The sequence below is a fragment of the Chaetodon auriga genome, chromosome 13 (genome assembly GCF_051107435.1).
Source record: "Chaetodon auriga isolate fChaAug3 chromosome 13, fChaAug3.hap1, whole genome shotgun sequence".
NCBI classification, from domain to species: Eukaryota; Metazoa; Chordata; class Actinopteri; order Chaetodontiformes; family Chaetodontidae; genus Chaetodon; species Chaetodon auriga.
The window spans coordinates 18,633,224-18,648,014 of NC_135086.1; the positions used below are offsets into that span (position 1 = coordinate 18,633,224).

The following is a 14,791-nucleotide window of genomic DNA, read 5'->3' on the forward strand; positions in this document are numbered from 1 at the left end:
ATCACTTCTTGTAAGGAATATATAGAAAAGAGTGTGCTGCATTTGAAGCACTATACTTATTTTTACCGACCGTCTTTGAAATTACAATATGCTTTGGCGTTCCTTGATCATTTCCTCTCATATATACAGATTAAAAAAACATTACTGAGAATAAGCTCACTCAATAATATCTTCTCTGCTCTTACCTTGGACCTCAATTATCATCTTGAGAGTTTCTAACTCTTACATTAGATAAATGGCAATTGACTCTTTCCTGTTTCCTATAATAGAAGCAGCATCCTGACACTACAAATGAGATAGAGTTCAGACATTAGTATTCTGTTAATTTGACCCTAGGCGCCTCTACGCAATCAGATCTGAAGCCAAAGCACTTAGCCTATGCTAAGGATTAATGACGGCCATCTAAAACAATTTGGGAGCCAATCAGTTGAACTGAGGAGGGTAAATCTAATATGATAATTTATCTGCATCAACGCGACTCGCCTGGCAGGGAGGAGTATGCTAATTGCGCGACCCTTACCTAGTGACTGGATGCACACAGCTGGGTGTGCTGGCTCTAGCTCTGCTATTAGGGAACTTTGAGGGACTTTGGAGTTTGCTGAAGCGAGTTCTCCTTGGAGGGTGATGGGAAGTGAACCCCGCCGCTTCACACTGAGCTCAGCCCTGCTCCCCTCAACCCCTCCATTTCAATTTCCATAATGTGCCCGCCTCCAATGACATGACAGCAAGGCGCAAATAAGTGTCTATATTGGTATCAGATGGAGATGTAGAGGATAGGGGTTTTAATATGGTTGGTAGGCCGCCCCAAGGGACCATTTTTGCCACTACAGAACATCAGTTACACAGTTACAACAATAGTCTCTTAATTGATTCGTTTAATTAGCCGGAGATGGAGCTACCACTACAGCCTGTCATCCTGTATCATAGGGGGTCTCCTCAGCAGCCCGCATGGCCAGCTTCTTACCCCACACCAGTCAGACTTCCATTAAAGTGTAATTATATGTAAATGAAAACTACATAAAACCCTTTCTCAAGTTGACCACTGAAACAATCCTGGCTTTCAGTGCCTTTTTTTTTTCTTTTTTCACTAATGGAAAAAGGATCGAAAGAGCATTTTGAAAATGCAGCAGCCAGACATTTTTACACTTTACATGGAATTCTTTTGCCCTACTTGTGAAAGACAAGCAATTAATTGGTGCTTTTGATGGAGAGGTAACTCTGTAAATCAGTTGCCAGCTTTGTATTGTAGAGAGTAAGTGCACTTGGGTGAGTTGGGGGCTTGAAGGGAGAGTGGGGATCAAGGGGCCTGTATGGGGTACGTAAGAGTTTCTTTTTAAACTGATGCCTCGCAACAAAAACAGCCACCCTTCCAAATCCTATACACCCACCCCCCCCTCCCCTCGCCCTCTTGTTTACCACAGTCCCAACTTCACAAGCCCCCTTGGTATGAAGTTGGAGCCACCGAGCTAAGAGTAGGGGAGTGATTACAACTTCCTTCAGTGTGAATGGTGCAGATGTCGGCCTGGCCTCAGTGAAGCAGAACAATGCCCTCAAAGGCGTCTGGACACAATGGGCCTTTCTCCTCTGCCGGAGATGTCTCTCTATAGCAGCTTGCAGCGCGGGGATGCTAAGCAGGTGGCACACACAGAGACAGAGACGGCCCCGGCCCTTTCAAGTTCCCTCAGCTGAAAGGCATCAGTGGGTACATGTGTGGAGGAGTCGCCGTGGATTGCTTCTGTGGTCAGTCTGGGCATTAGCGTCTGAAGGTGTCATTTAGCCGTGGATTAGCCAGGCCGCCTGTTCACTGGGGATTTTCCCCCCATTGATGGGCCACTGAGAGAAGCTGGGATTGATGCTCTCTGGCGTCTTTCTCTCTGATCTGCCACGGCTTGGTCAAAGATTGAGAGCTCTTTCGCTCTCATATGAGGAAGTTACAAAGTCCCCATCACCCCCCCTTGAGCAGCCCTCCCTGTCTCTCATCCATCCATTTTTTCCCCGTTTCTATATTTCTGATACTCCTTTTCTGTGTTCCTGTCTTAAATAAATCTCAGTCATATCATATGGTTTTTAAACAGTAACTATGTATATGCAACTCTCTCTCTCTCTCTCTCTCTCTATATATATATATATATAGATAGATAGATAGATAGATAGATAGATAGATAGATAGATCTATATATATCAAGAAGCTGAGGAACCAAAATTTGATTCTTAGTCTTAGATTACATAATATATTTGTGCTTGCGTGTGTAGACAGTATCTACGTATCTATGCATTAGAAGACTTATAACATATATGATATTATTTAAATGTATAATTTTCTGTGGTTTCCAAATGTATGTACTGTACTTGTTATTGGTTTCTGCTCGGTTGTCTTTGACACACCGTGTTTTTGTGTACTAAAATGCAAGCACCCTGCTCTTATGGATTTGCAGATTTAATTATGACAGCACGAGCGTCCCACCGTGTGTTTACCACAAAGAGTCCCTCTCCATGGAGCTGAATAATTTCCTCTCCACTTCCCCAACTGTGTGGCATTACTGTGGTTTTCCTGGGCCCAGTGGAGAGCGGTGGGGACCAAATGAAGAAGAGTCACCTGGCGTCTCCTTCCAAGGTCTCACAGAGTTAACATGTAATGAATAAATTAATATCTAATGAAGGAGAGGGCCACTATTACACTCGCCCTGCACTCATGCCATCAGGGAGGATAGAGGTTGAAGACACTAAATACTGCAGTGGATGCTGTGAACTGCCAAACAACATCAAAAGACAGAAAGAGTGGTGCTAAACACTTTGCGTGCTCTCCTACTGTGCTCATTTGAGCAGAAGTTAATGTCATCTGTACTTTTGTTCTTTTGTCTAATTTTTATTTTCATCTAGTGAGGTTCACGCTGGAACTGTGCTTTCATCACAGTGTGGGCTGATTAAAGATATTTGACACTTGCAAGTAGTGGTTTTTTTTTTTCTTTTTCTTTTTTTTTTAATAATTGCTTTAAAACCGCGAGCAGTAATTTCTGTTTGTCTTTCAGACCGAGTCTAGTATTAATTTGGGCAATCCTGAGGCCTGTCTTTAAATGATGAACATTCACAGATATTTTTCCACTTAATGTGCCTTTCTTGCTATTTCCTGCTCTAAACAATTACTAACTGCTACTAACCACCTCAACATCCCTCTGTGTTACTGGCGTGTGTACAGTATGGTGTCTGGTGTATGATGGTGGCAAAACAATGTGCCTACAGATTTACCTTTCTTTTATCTTTTGTCATTGAGGGATTTAATGCGTCATTGGCACACGTGCAAGCCAAGTCCTGCTGGGCTGTTGCTAATGTCGAGGCCCCCTTGTGTGAGTACATTATCTCTGAGCCTTCCTATTATTCTGGAACACTATTGACTTCTAATGTGCCTATCTACATGTCCCCGGATATCTAACGTCATTATGAAGCGAACTAACAATCCATTATTCTCATCTGCTGTCATTACTGCAAGCAATCCTCCATTAGTTGAAGTTCTCTTGTTTAGTTCTCTTAATTTACATGAATGACAACTTGCTGTCCATCAAGCACTGACACAAAATGTATTTGCACAATTGCTGCCAGTCTTGCGGTGACATACTTTCTCTCTCTCAGTCGGATGCACTGTTTGAGAGACTGAGTGTGCAAAAGTTCTGATTATAAGAGACACAAACATGAACCCGTGTCTCACTTTGTAAAGAAGCAAACACGTATTATGTTCTCAAACCTCAAATATAACCTCAAACATAATCAACTAGATCACAAAATGCTGTAACAAAAAAAAAAAAAATTTCAACATGATGTATTAAATCTTAATTTCTGAGGATAAAATGATCTAATTTTAGGTCTGTTTATTGTTCCATATCTCACAAAACATTTACATCACATATGTGCATAGATTTCCATGCACATACTGTCAGATTCTCCCTGATCAGACTCCTTAGATAAAAAAAAACAAATCTCCCTCTTGGAAGAATAATAACTTCATACTGAGTCAAAATTCTGTATCCCCTCTAATCTCACAATGAACCAAAACAGCAGAACCAGATTTTTCTTCACTAAGAACCAGGCTGAAAATAACGTTTGCACTCAGTGTCTGCACTTAAATGTTCTTCAAAGTATGTTTTCAGTGTGATAGTTGTGTGAAAAGAACCAGCCATCATTAAAAACTGCATTGATGTTGTGATCATTGTTTCACTGTATTCACAGGTTTAGAACGCTATTGGCAGAAGTGCACATGAACAATGGAGAAAAACTGTATTAGAGTAGATGAAGTGGAAGTGGCTTCACAGATAAGGCAAGGGAAATGAATCAAATAGACCAATCAGTGTCTGTGATGAAGGTAAACAATATAGTTGCCAGAGGTGAGACATATTAACCTCTACCCTGAATCAAATCTGATATTTTTAGCTCTATAGTGAGCATTCAGACTGCACTTTGATCCAGTGCCCGTGCACAGAGAAAATCAGTGCTGATCTGCACGTTAGCCGACTCCTCAGAGGAAATACCAGAGCGTTCTGTGAACATGGTGCACAATACAATAAATGTAGAAAGAAAAAGAGACGAGGGGTGAGGGTAAGGGCAATGCCGAGCGTAGTGGTGACTTTTATGCAGCCACAACAATGACAAGTGAGCGAGGGCTCAGCCATCACTCACTCCAACACATTCCTTCCCTTGCTTTCCGTTTTCTTGGTCAATGTCACTCACAAGTCCTTGCTTGGTGATTAGGATCTGGCTGCAGGCAGGGCATCACAGTGTCAGCTGATGATCACAAAGCAATAGAGCAACCTATTTTCTTAGCCAGAGCCTTGTCAGTATAGTGTCAGCCCAATAAAATCAAATCCTGGAGGAAGGGAAAAGTATCTGTGATGATTAGATTGAAAAACATCTTAATCTATAAAATGTATAAAACATCTATAAAATGTTCTATTTTTGTGTCTCATGCTGGACATCCTGAATTAACCCGTCACAGGCAGGAAATCAGATTTTATATCCCATTGTGGATGACGTTGTTCTGAGCCTCTGAAATTCTGCCTGTAATAACCCTGATGGGGCTGTGATATGACACCATTTGCCATAGACTTATTCCAGAGAAGCAAGGCAAAAGCAGCGATTTGTAAGTGCAATTAGATTCGATGATATTGAGTGTTAAAGTGAGCCGTCCTGCTCCACGGGAGTCAAGGGAAGCACATGTACTGTACCTCTATCTGAGATTACACAGATAATACTCGGTTACAATGCTATTGGCAGCAGAGATGAAAACATGTCATCTATCTACATATTTTTATAAATAATGCAACTAATACCTTTCTTACCTTCCCCGGGAGACTTACATATTTTACTGAAGTGTGATAAAAGAAACACTTCGGTTTTATTGCATATTTAGGCATATTCTGTCTCCAGTAAATATGCTGCCTCAAAGCCATGAATTATCTGTAGATAACTGTTCAAATTCAGGCATGAGATTTTAACTTTGTGATCACTTCTAAGAGTCTGAATGTGTGGCCTTGTTTTCTGTCTTTACCTGTTTTTCTTTCTTTGTACAGAGTGGCAGGTGCATGTTCCCTCACCATAAATCTGTGGTATTTACGAGCAGCCATCAGCACCACACCAAAAAACAACAAAATATGTCACTGTTCTCCCTATTCTTGTGTCATGTTTGTGCAATGACATCACTGACCACTCACTGATTAATTACTCCAAATGTCCATTCTTAGGCAAAAGGGCACGGTAAGGTCGCGACCTTGAGGATAGGGGAAATGGTTGCAATAAGCAGGGGGTCATCCTTCTGTTGATTCTTCGGGATAACCACCCCTGCGTCACCTGTGACCAACTTACTGTCCGTCTACCAGGCGCTGCCCGCCCTGGACCTCTTTACCAGCAGGGGAACAGCAAGAGGTCCCGTCCCCTGTGCTCCACTGGACAACAGTTTGGCCCAGGAGAACAATAAAACAGTGTCAGTTTCTACAGGAAAATAGAGACAAAGTGAAAGAGGAAACAATTCGTCCACAACAGGACACACGGCCGTGGAGGATAACGTGCCTTCAAAGATGCTGGGGTGGCGTATCAGAATAGTTTAGAGGGGGCGCACTTCAAAAGGCTTGGTGCGGCTCCCGTACCGAGCCGTTTTTCCTGCTATTCTTGTGGGCTGGTTTTGGGTTGCTATAAGTAGCCTGCATCCTGTCCCTCTGTGGTCTCAGGTGGATACGTTTTGTTTTTGTAGCTGCAGCCAGGCCTTTAATGGCTCTCTGTGCTTCCACTGCTTCTGTTGGCAGGCCTGATTGGCTTGTTAGAGATGTAAACATATATCGTACTAGAGAGATGCCAAACTCCTGTGTAACTCACAGAGGTGTAGTGGGGTCAGTGTGCATCTAATTAGGACAATTCATTTTATTATGTTGAGTTAGCTTTTATGATGGAAGTTAGACTAACAGTCTAACAGTGCATCATTTTCAGGACAAAAAATGCTACTGAACAGCAGGTTTATATTACCTCAAGCCATGAAGATAAGAGTTAATAACAACAGCAGTAATGCTTTTCAAGGCTGTTTGTCACATATGGACTGTCCTGCTGCACTGCTGAACAACTGGTCACAAACAGCAGAGGACTGAACGTAGTGGTGGAATGTAACTATGTACATTTACTCAAATACTGCACTGAAGTACAAATCTGAGGTATTTCTACTTTACTAGACTTTTTCCTTTTCATGCTACTTTCTACATTTCAGAAGGAAATTGACTTTTTACATCAATTATTACTAATTTTAGTTGGTTTAGTTGGTAAATTAAGATTTTTTGCACACAAAACATATATCCTGCTTTTACATGCATGCATGAGTAATGACAATCTAACGACATGATTGATAATAGTGTAACAGTCACAGGGATGTTTTCTGCAAGTGCTTTTGCTTTTAATGCTTTCAGTACATTGTCCTCATGTTGCTTTTTCTTAACACTGTCAATGCAGGACTTTTACTTATAAGGGAGTATTTTTACAGTGTTAGTACATAAGTAAAGGATAGAAATAATCCCTCCACTACCAAACGTTATTGCCGTGCACTACTCCCTATGATGTAGTGCTACCTGTGGTCACAGGTATCAAGTCCTTATAGCCCTCTCTGTTCTGTAGCCTTGGTTTACTATTCACAGATGTTTATTGAGGACATATCCCTGAAATACAATATAGTGATCCGGGCAGGAACAGCAAATGAAAATAACAGGCTTATAACATTTTAATAAAGTGGATATCTGAGACTTGTGGTTTGTTAATGTCTTCAAATCCTCTTTGTCCTTGTGTGAGAAAGCATCTGTTCTGCGCTTGTCCTAAGTGTCACTGTATCTGCCGTTATCCTCCAGGACCTCCCGGATAAATACAGGTTTGAAGACGTGCCAGTCTGCAACTTTAGTGGACCCTTCCCCGTCCGTCTGTCCGCCTCTGGCCTCTCCTCACGCTCTCCCCCTTTTAGAGCTTTTGTGCCCTTTTGAAACATCTCGTTTATGTTGATCAGTTGTGGTTTGCTGGTTACTTCTGCCCCTCCCACAACACTCAGAGGCACACATGGTCCATTGTTTGGAACACCAAGCCTGATTAGTGTGCACTCCCCAACAGGGTTTGGTAGACAAGCCACTTAGTGCAGTAAATGACCTCTGTGGTGTAATTACGTACAGTCTGTGGTAACCTGGTGGTCTAAACCCTGGCCAGAGTGCACCTTTGCTCCCCCTGGGCCACCTGCCCCTTTGTTAGCCACCCAGGGAAGACTGGGTGGCTAACAAAGTCCACAGTCCTCCATGCTTGTGTCCCTCTCTTCCCCTCAGCCTCCCTTTCCTCTTAATGGCTTTCAACTTTGTTTGGCTTTCCTCTCCACTGCCCTGAACCGTAGGTCATCCTCCCCATTAATTACAGCTTCTGGTGATTATGGGGTGAGAGGGAAAGTGGCGGAGTTTGTCTCGCGTGTGGCGGGTCCAAACAGGGCATCCCTGACTGTTTATTTAACTATCTTAGTATCTCAGGTTAAGTGTGTTCATGCCATTGTTTCCTCGTGACCCATGACCTCTGCTGCCTGGAACTAATCAGGCCATCCATGTCTGTGGGTTCAATGTCGTTTTCTTCTCAAGTACCTGTTTTAGATCATTTCAGTTTGGGGTTTATAGTGCAGAAAAGTTCATTTTACGTGTCATGACATAATTATTTGTAGTATACGCTACCTGCTTTTTTTTATTTTATTTATTTTTTTTGTACAAATTTTTCACCTTGTTGTAGCAAAGCAGTACCAAGCCCAGAAAAAAATGGGAAGAGGGGGGCAATCACAGTCTCATATCCTGATTGTGCAGTTGGTAGTGTGGACAATGAGGGCGGAGAGAGGGAAATGTGCAAGGCAGCTTTCCATTATGAGATAGTGTGTATTACTGTAATCCAGAGGGCCTCCTGCTCGCTGTGGCGTGTGCCAGACTCCTGGGTGGGCAATCTCAGAGACAGTGGGGAGGCCCAGCTTATTTCTGGGCACATTTGGCATGGCCTATATGGCTGTTACAAGAACTAGAAGTGGAACAGAAGTCATAAAAAGACGTTTTGATATTTTAAGGGAAACTTTTTAAGTGCTAGGGGTGAAAGGTGTGCTTTATCTGTCATTTGCTTTGGCTTTTGAGGTAGATGTGAAACCCTTGCGGGTTGTTTAACATGACGGTAACACAGTGAAGTTACGTTCTGCCTCTCTAAAACATATGCAAAAATCAGAATACGAATTACTTATAGGATTCTTCAGCAAATTAATCTCTGTGCCCTGCTTTCTTGTCTCTTTTTATTGCAGCATCATGCAGCACCATGCAGCAGTTGTCATAAAAAGATGAGTTATTTTTTTGTTTTTATCAATTGAAATGACAGAAAACAATGCAGGGACAAACTGTAGGGCTGCATTCATGGCAAGACTGATAGGGTCTTTGATGCCGTTTGTAATTGGTCCTCACCTCCTGTCACTTACTTTCTTGCGGTTCAGTTGTCAGAGACCCTCACAGTATGAAAGCCTGTGCTGCCCTGAAGACCACTTGTTGGAAGCCCGCTGAGCCTCTCAGGGTCTGGAAAGGCCTCAGGAGACTCTGAAAGCCTGTCAATGTTCTGCCAGAAAGCTTATCCTTGTGCTGATGGCACTAGGCTGGCACTGGAGCACTGCTCTCTGCTGAGACAGAAAGAGATGGTTGGTGTCCCACTGGAAATGTGTCTCATGCCTGTTAAGGTGTCTGCAGGAACATTGGCACAGAGCTTTTCGAGGGCCTTGCGATGAAAACCCCACATAGCATAACACACACACACACACACACACACACACACACGTTCAGATAGTTACCTACTGTGTTTGCACAATAACATTTTCATCTAAATTCACTCTCCGGTGATGAGGTACTTGAAGAGATGATAATAAATCTATTTATTTATTACATTATATTATGTCAGGTCAAACATATTTTATTCACAACAGGAGATTAATCATAAGTGTAATGTGTGTATCTATATCATACATGTATCATGAAACATTCATCATATATGTATTTAATAAGACACATATAGAAATTTGCACTGTCTTTGTATAACACATCACTGAGGTGCCTGATTGCCATAGTTACTGAAACAACAATGATGATTGTCCCAAGGTCATAACCTTGCATGACCTGGGTTCAGGAGGAGGTTGTCTGGGGTTTCCTGACAATAATAAGTGGGAAATCTTCACTTCCCAGACCTCCCAGTAACCCTACAAAGAGTGAGATTTACGAGGCCCAACGAGGGCTCCCCTGATTGGCTTTATGACAGGACTTCCACTCTGTTCTCTACTGCTGTCATTCAGGGGTCTTTAACCCTTAACTTAGGCTGCTCTTGAAGGTGTAATGCTCAGAGAGCTGTTTGATACAGATGCATGGGAGTGCTGGCGATGAGTTGCTGTGAGGGTTAATGAGAGGGGAAACAGAAAGCGTTAGGAAGTTAGCTCTATACTGCACACTGTCAGTGTCTGCAGCTCTGTGCACATGCTGCTGCTCCATTATGTAGTGGCATCCCTTTGAACTTGTAAACTGAAATATACGATGCTCGCATGGATGAGCAGCTGACTTTCACTCTAATAGACACACACACACATACACACTCACAGGCATGCACTGGCACTAGCGGAGACATACATGGGTCACCTGGCAGGTCATGCCCCCCCACTGGTCAGCCCTGCTGTAAGACTGCAATGATTATGTGCTTGTCTGCAAGCATGCAGTCAAGCATGTGCATTTTAGCATCTGCATAGACTCTAAGAGTGTGTGTGTTGTACTGTCATGCCAACATTTTCAGGAGGTATGACAGGATCATAGCTTACCATCATGAGCAGGTAAGGCACCTCTTGTTAGGCTGTTAGCTTTAGCATTAGATTTTCATTTACAGTAAGGCATATCCTCAGACAACTAACTAACCAACAAAGGCAGACTGATGCCTCACGGTTTGTACCGAACACACCACAAAGACTGTAATCAGGTGACAGCCAGCTGACCCTTGACATGCACATACAACCTGCACCAGTGTGTGTGGAAATAATTAGTCAATAGTATGTATTTTTGAACCAGAAATGTCACAGAAAAACAAAGACAGCATACTCGCCAACTATTTTTATGCCTCTGTGAACCTCATTAAGAGTCTCGTCATGCCTGGAATACAAATTAGGAACATGTCTGCTGAAAAGTTGCAACATGAACTGCAACGTTTTGCTTTGCTTTGTTTTGCACTGGTGGTGTCAGCTTCATTGTCGTTCGCTTGTGCACTTAAAAAGAAATGTTGGAGGTAAAAAAAAGAGAGAGAGAGACAAGAGAAACCACAGCAAATAAGTGAAATCATTAATTTCCTATAAGACAAGGTCAGAAAGCTTTCTCACTGAGCAGCACAACTCACCTAAAAAGCAGCTGAGAACACCTGACTAGTACCAACAGTGTTGGACACACTGCAAGAAATACATGCACACTCAACGCCAGGCTAACAGCACCTGATGGACAACTGTCAGCCTGTCTGTCACTGTCTCAGTAGACTTGTGCCTCCATGTCATTGGCTAAGGACCTGCCACTATCCCTCCACAGAGAGAAAGAGAAAAAGAAAGGGATAAGGAGATGACTGCAAGGGCCAGAGCTGTGCCAAAAGTAATTGAATGTTCGGTGTATTTTAATGGCCGTCAGCTCTCATCTCATTTGTTTCTTATCTCATTTGTTTTTCCACAGAGCGTCATGCAGGCCACAAGTGACCCACAAGTGCTTTAAATGAATACACTCTGCTAATAGCTGTGTGAAGACACCCTGGGAGCCATGAAATATGTGCAAGGACCCATGACCACTGAGATAATAGCCCCTGCCCAGACCATGGATTCTCTCTGTCCACTCTCTCCTGCACTCCACTCCCACCCAGGTTTGGAGTGGCTCATGTGCGGGACAGATGGTAAGATGAGGCCCCTGTATCTCCTGGCAGACCAGGGGGAAGGATGACGCCCCATGGGTGAAATAAGGACGAATGAAATTTGTCATCCCACCAGCTTAAAAGGTGTTCTCTTATGATTAGACTCCTGTGGATCTGGATAATAATCAGGCACAGTCAATGCATGTGTAGGTGCATGAATTGCATGCAGTTTTGTATATATGCATACAGTATGCGCCTGAACGGGTCTATGTTATGCCTTTTACTGGAATACAATGGTCTGCATCTGCTCACAGTATGATCTTTTTTATTTATAGTGCAAGAAGCAAAATCTCTTTCTTGACCATGCAGGTTTATAGTCACTAAATACTAGCTGCAGTAGGCGAGTGTTGGCTATTTCCTAGCAGGGAGTTCTGTGTGTAGGAGCTTTTTGTGTTCATGTGTCGAACCACATCCAGGGCAGGAAAGAAGAGAAGATGGGGGCAGCTCTAATTAAAGCCAAAGGAAGAGTGTCATCTGCTGTGAACTCACGACTAGGGGCCACAGCAAATCAATGGACAGCCAGCACTGCCATCATCATCAACAGCTCCCGATCAGAGAAATTGGAGGGGAACAAAAAGGAATGAGAAAGACTCTACCAGGAAGCTCCTACCACCTGTGCAGAGCAAGAGAAAGCGGGGGAGAGGGAGACAAACACAGAGACAAACAGACAGAGAGAACAAGATTGTGACGGCATGGTCCAAACGCTGGAGATTTATCGCTTCTTAGTTTATGGCAGGCAATTTTGTCATCATCACCAAGGACATCTATTTTGATAAACAAAGGTGCAATTGTACGAACATTGGCTGTGAACAGAATGATCTAATGACCCTTTAAAAAAAATATAGATTTTTTTGGCTTTTGCTCGAGGATCAAAATGCTGCATACGGTGAGTGCCAATGGTAAATGTTCCTGGCAATATAACAAGTGTTCCCCAAGAGCAGATTTAGACTATTGAACCCTGTAAGCGGTATCAGTGCTCTCCTGTCTATGTGAACTGTGCCTCTTGGCCAGCCAGCCAAGGGAGCGCTGGATCAGATTCTTACGCAAACACAAGCACATCAACGGCATGTTCTCATGGCATTAGCATTCCAAATGTTTTTCAAGACGAATGTGAATGCGACTATTTTTGTCTCATAACCCGCTCTCTCAAATAACTCTCGTTGAATAAATGAATTCTGACAAGGGGAATCTGCATACAAAAACACAGCGGGTTTAGAGGCAGCGGCTGGTGCTCTGGTGAGGGCCTCTGAAGCTCTCTCTGAATCTCTTCATTCACTGCCTGCTCCTTATGGACTCATGCTTCTTTAAATGGCCGCCTCTGTTTATCCCCCTTTTTTGCGTTGGAGGCTAGTGAGGCAGTGAGGCATACAGCCACACATTAAATCCTCTGTGCCTCTGGCTGGCACCTGCACACCATTTTACCAGCTGAATCTCGCACAAGAAACTTTGGAAAATCGTGAATTTTGAGGATGTTCCGAAAAGGTTGCAGTTCTGATGAGTGTAGAAAGACATTGAAAGGAGCACATTCATTGCACCTTTGGGATCAAATTTACTGTATTCTCAAGAGGATTCTACTTAACTGACCCACAGATGTGGCACTCATGACTGCAAAAAGCAAAATGTGCCTGAGAGCAGGGCTGCAGCACAAAGGTCTAGGCCCTGTGTATCTGCAGTGTCAGGACTACCCTTCCCCTCTCAATGCATCCGTTCTCGTGAATGTGCAAATAAGGAAAACACCAACTTAATGCATGCAGCTGAAGTGGTTACTAGGATTATTAATAATTAATTATTTTTAAAACATTTAAGCAAATATTTCTAAAGTTACTATATATATATATAAATATATGTATCACAGATACTGTGTGTACTGCATGTCTTAGCTTTAGTGTGCACAATCTGATATCTGAGCGTACTTGAGTAAAATGAGAGCAAGGCTGTTAAATGTATCAGCAAGCTAACTATTACAATGTTAGCCGCTGTAGCTGGATTTCCACTTCCATACCTGTACTGCTGTCTTTCTTGATCGCCCTTGTTTTGGTAACCTGACTTACTTGCATGGGCATGATGAAGACAGGATTACCTGGAAGTTCTCCTGGAGTCCTCAACCTCAGCATCATCAGCACATTTGGAGATTACGTATCTAACTGTATCACTTAATATGACCACAGCATGTGAAACCTTTAGAGGAGAAGAGGCTCCTGAGAGGCCGAGCTTTTTAATTCAAGGCCTCTGAAGTACTCTCAGCATTTTTTTCAAATGTTTGAGCCCATATTACACCTTTAAATTAATTTGCAATCAGTTTTATATCGTGTATTATTTTTTAATTTGTAAAAATCACACCGAATTACAAACACAAAATCACTCACCAACTTTGAATAGGAAGGAAAAGCAACATTAATTTTGCCATCAGTCATTGAGTTAAAGCTTTCACCCGACTTAAACCACTTGAATTCCAACTATATTGTGTACTTGACTTCCCATGATGAAAATTCAACTTCATGACTTCACCTTATATAGTGTTTTAGTAAATTCAGCAGTACGCCAATTTAATGTACTTAACTCACCTATTCCAAAGCACACAGGAGCAAAGCACTGGCTTTGTCAGTAATTCCAGGGCTCCCCTGTCATGTAACTGAAACGGAAAACAGTCGCTCACAGTCCCACAGTATTTCACCCAGGCCAGATCTTGCATATGTTTTATTCATTCAGCAAAGACAAGGTCCAGATTATCATATTATAAAAGTCAGTCTGTCTACAGCTATTTATTGTCTGCTGCGAAATATGCCGACAGACGAGATGGCGAGATGCTTTGTTTCATTGTGCACAAACCTTACATTAGGAGATGGTGCTGCGTTTGGCACTCCGCTTGTCATCCCATGTGGCGCTGGTGGGCATATAGAGCAGACATTAAAAGCAGTGCCATCTCCATATGTTCACTACGATAATCTTTTATCCGCCATCCCTGACTCCTGTTCACTCCCTTCCTCGCCTGTGGCAACAATTTTATTTCTGCATCAATTAGCACAGTGATTAATACAACAAGCAAACAGTTTAGAGGTAATGGCACACAATTAACATCTTTCCCCATCATAAAGGGTATGCTAAACACTCACTCCACCACTTTCCCTTCCTGGAATAGAGAGACGTGTTTAGTCCCTAATTCATATGCTCTGGGATGGAAGTGGAGTGTGCTTGGCTTTGTGTTATGCCATCACCACATTAATCTAATTATAGATAGCTGAAAATGAGTCTTGCAAATCAGGACTGTGTGTGACACCCCTGCTACCCCCCACCCCGCCCCACACATACACAC

The 14,791-nt window shown here is 42.7% G+C and overlaps 1 long non-coding RNA gene across 1 annotated transcript in view; it reads left to right on the forward strand.

The window, feature by feature from the left end:
* LOC143330228 (uncharacterized) overlaps positions 1-11,363 on the forward strand; it is a 93,208-nt gene extending 81,845 nt beyond the window's left edge. The window contains exon 3 of the long non-coding RNA XR_013077942.1: positions 11,247-11,363. This is a non-coding gene — a long non-coding RNA (uncharacterized LOC143330228). The remainder of the gene's footprint in view (positions 1-11,246) is intronic.
* The last annotated feature ends 3,428 nt before the right edge of the window (positions 11,364-14,791 follow it).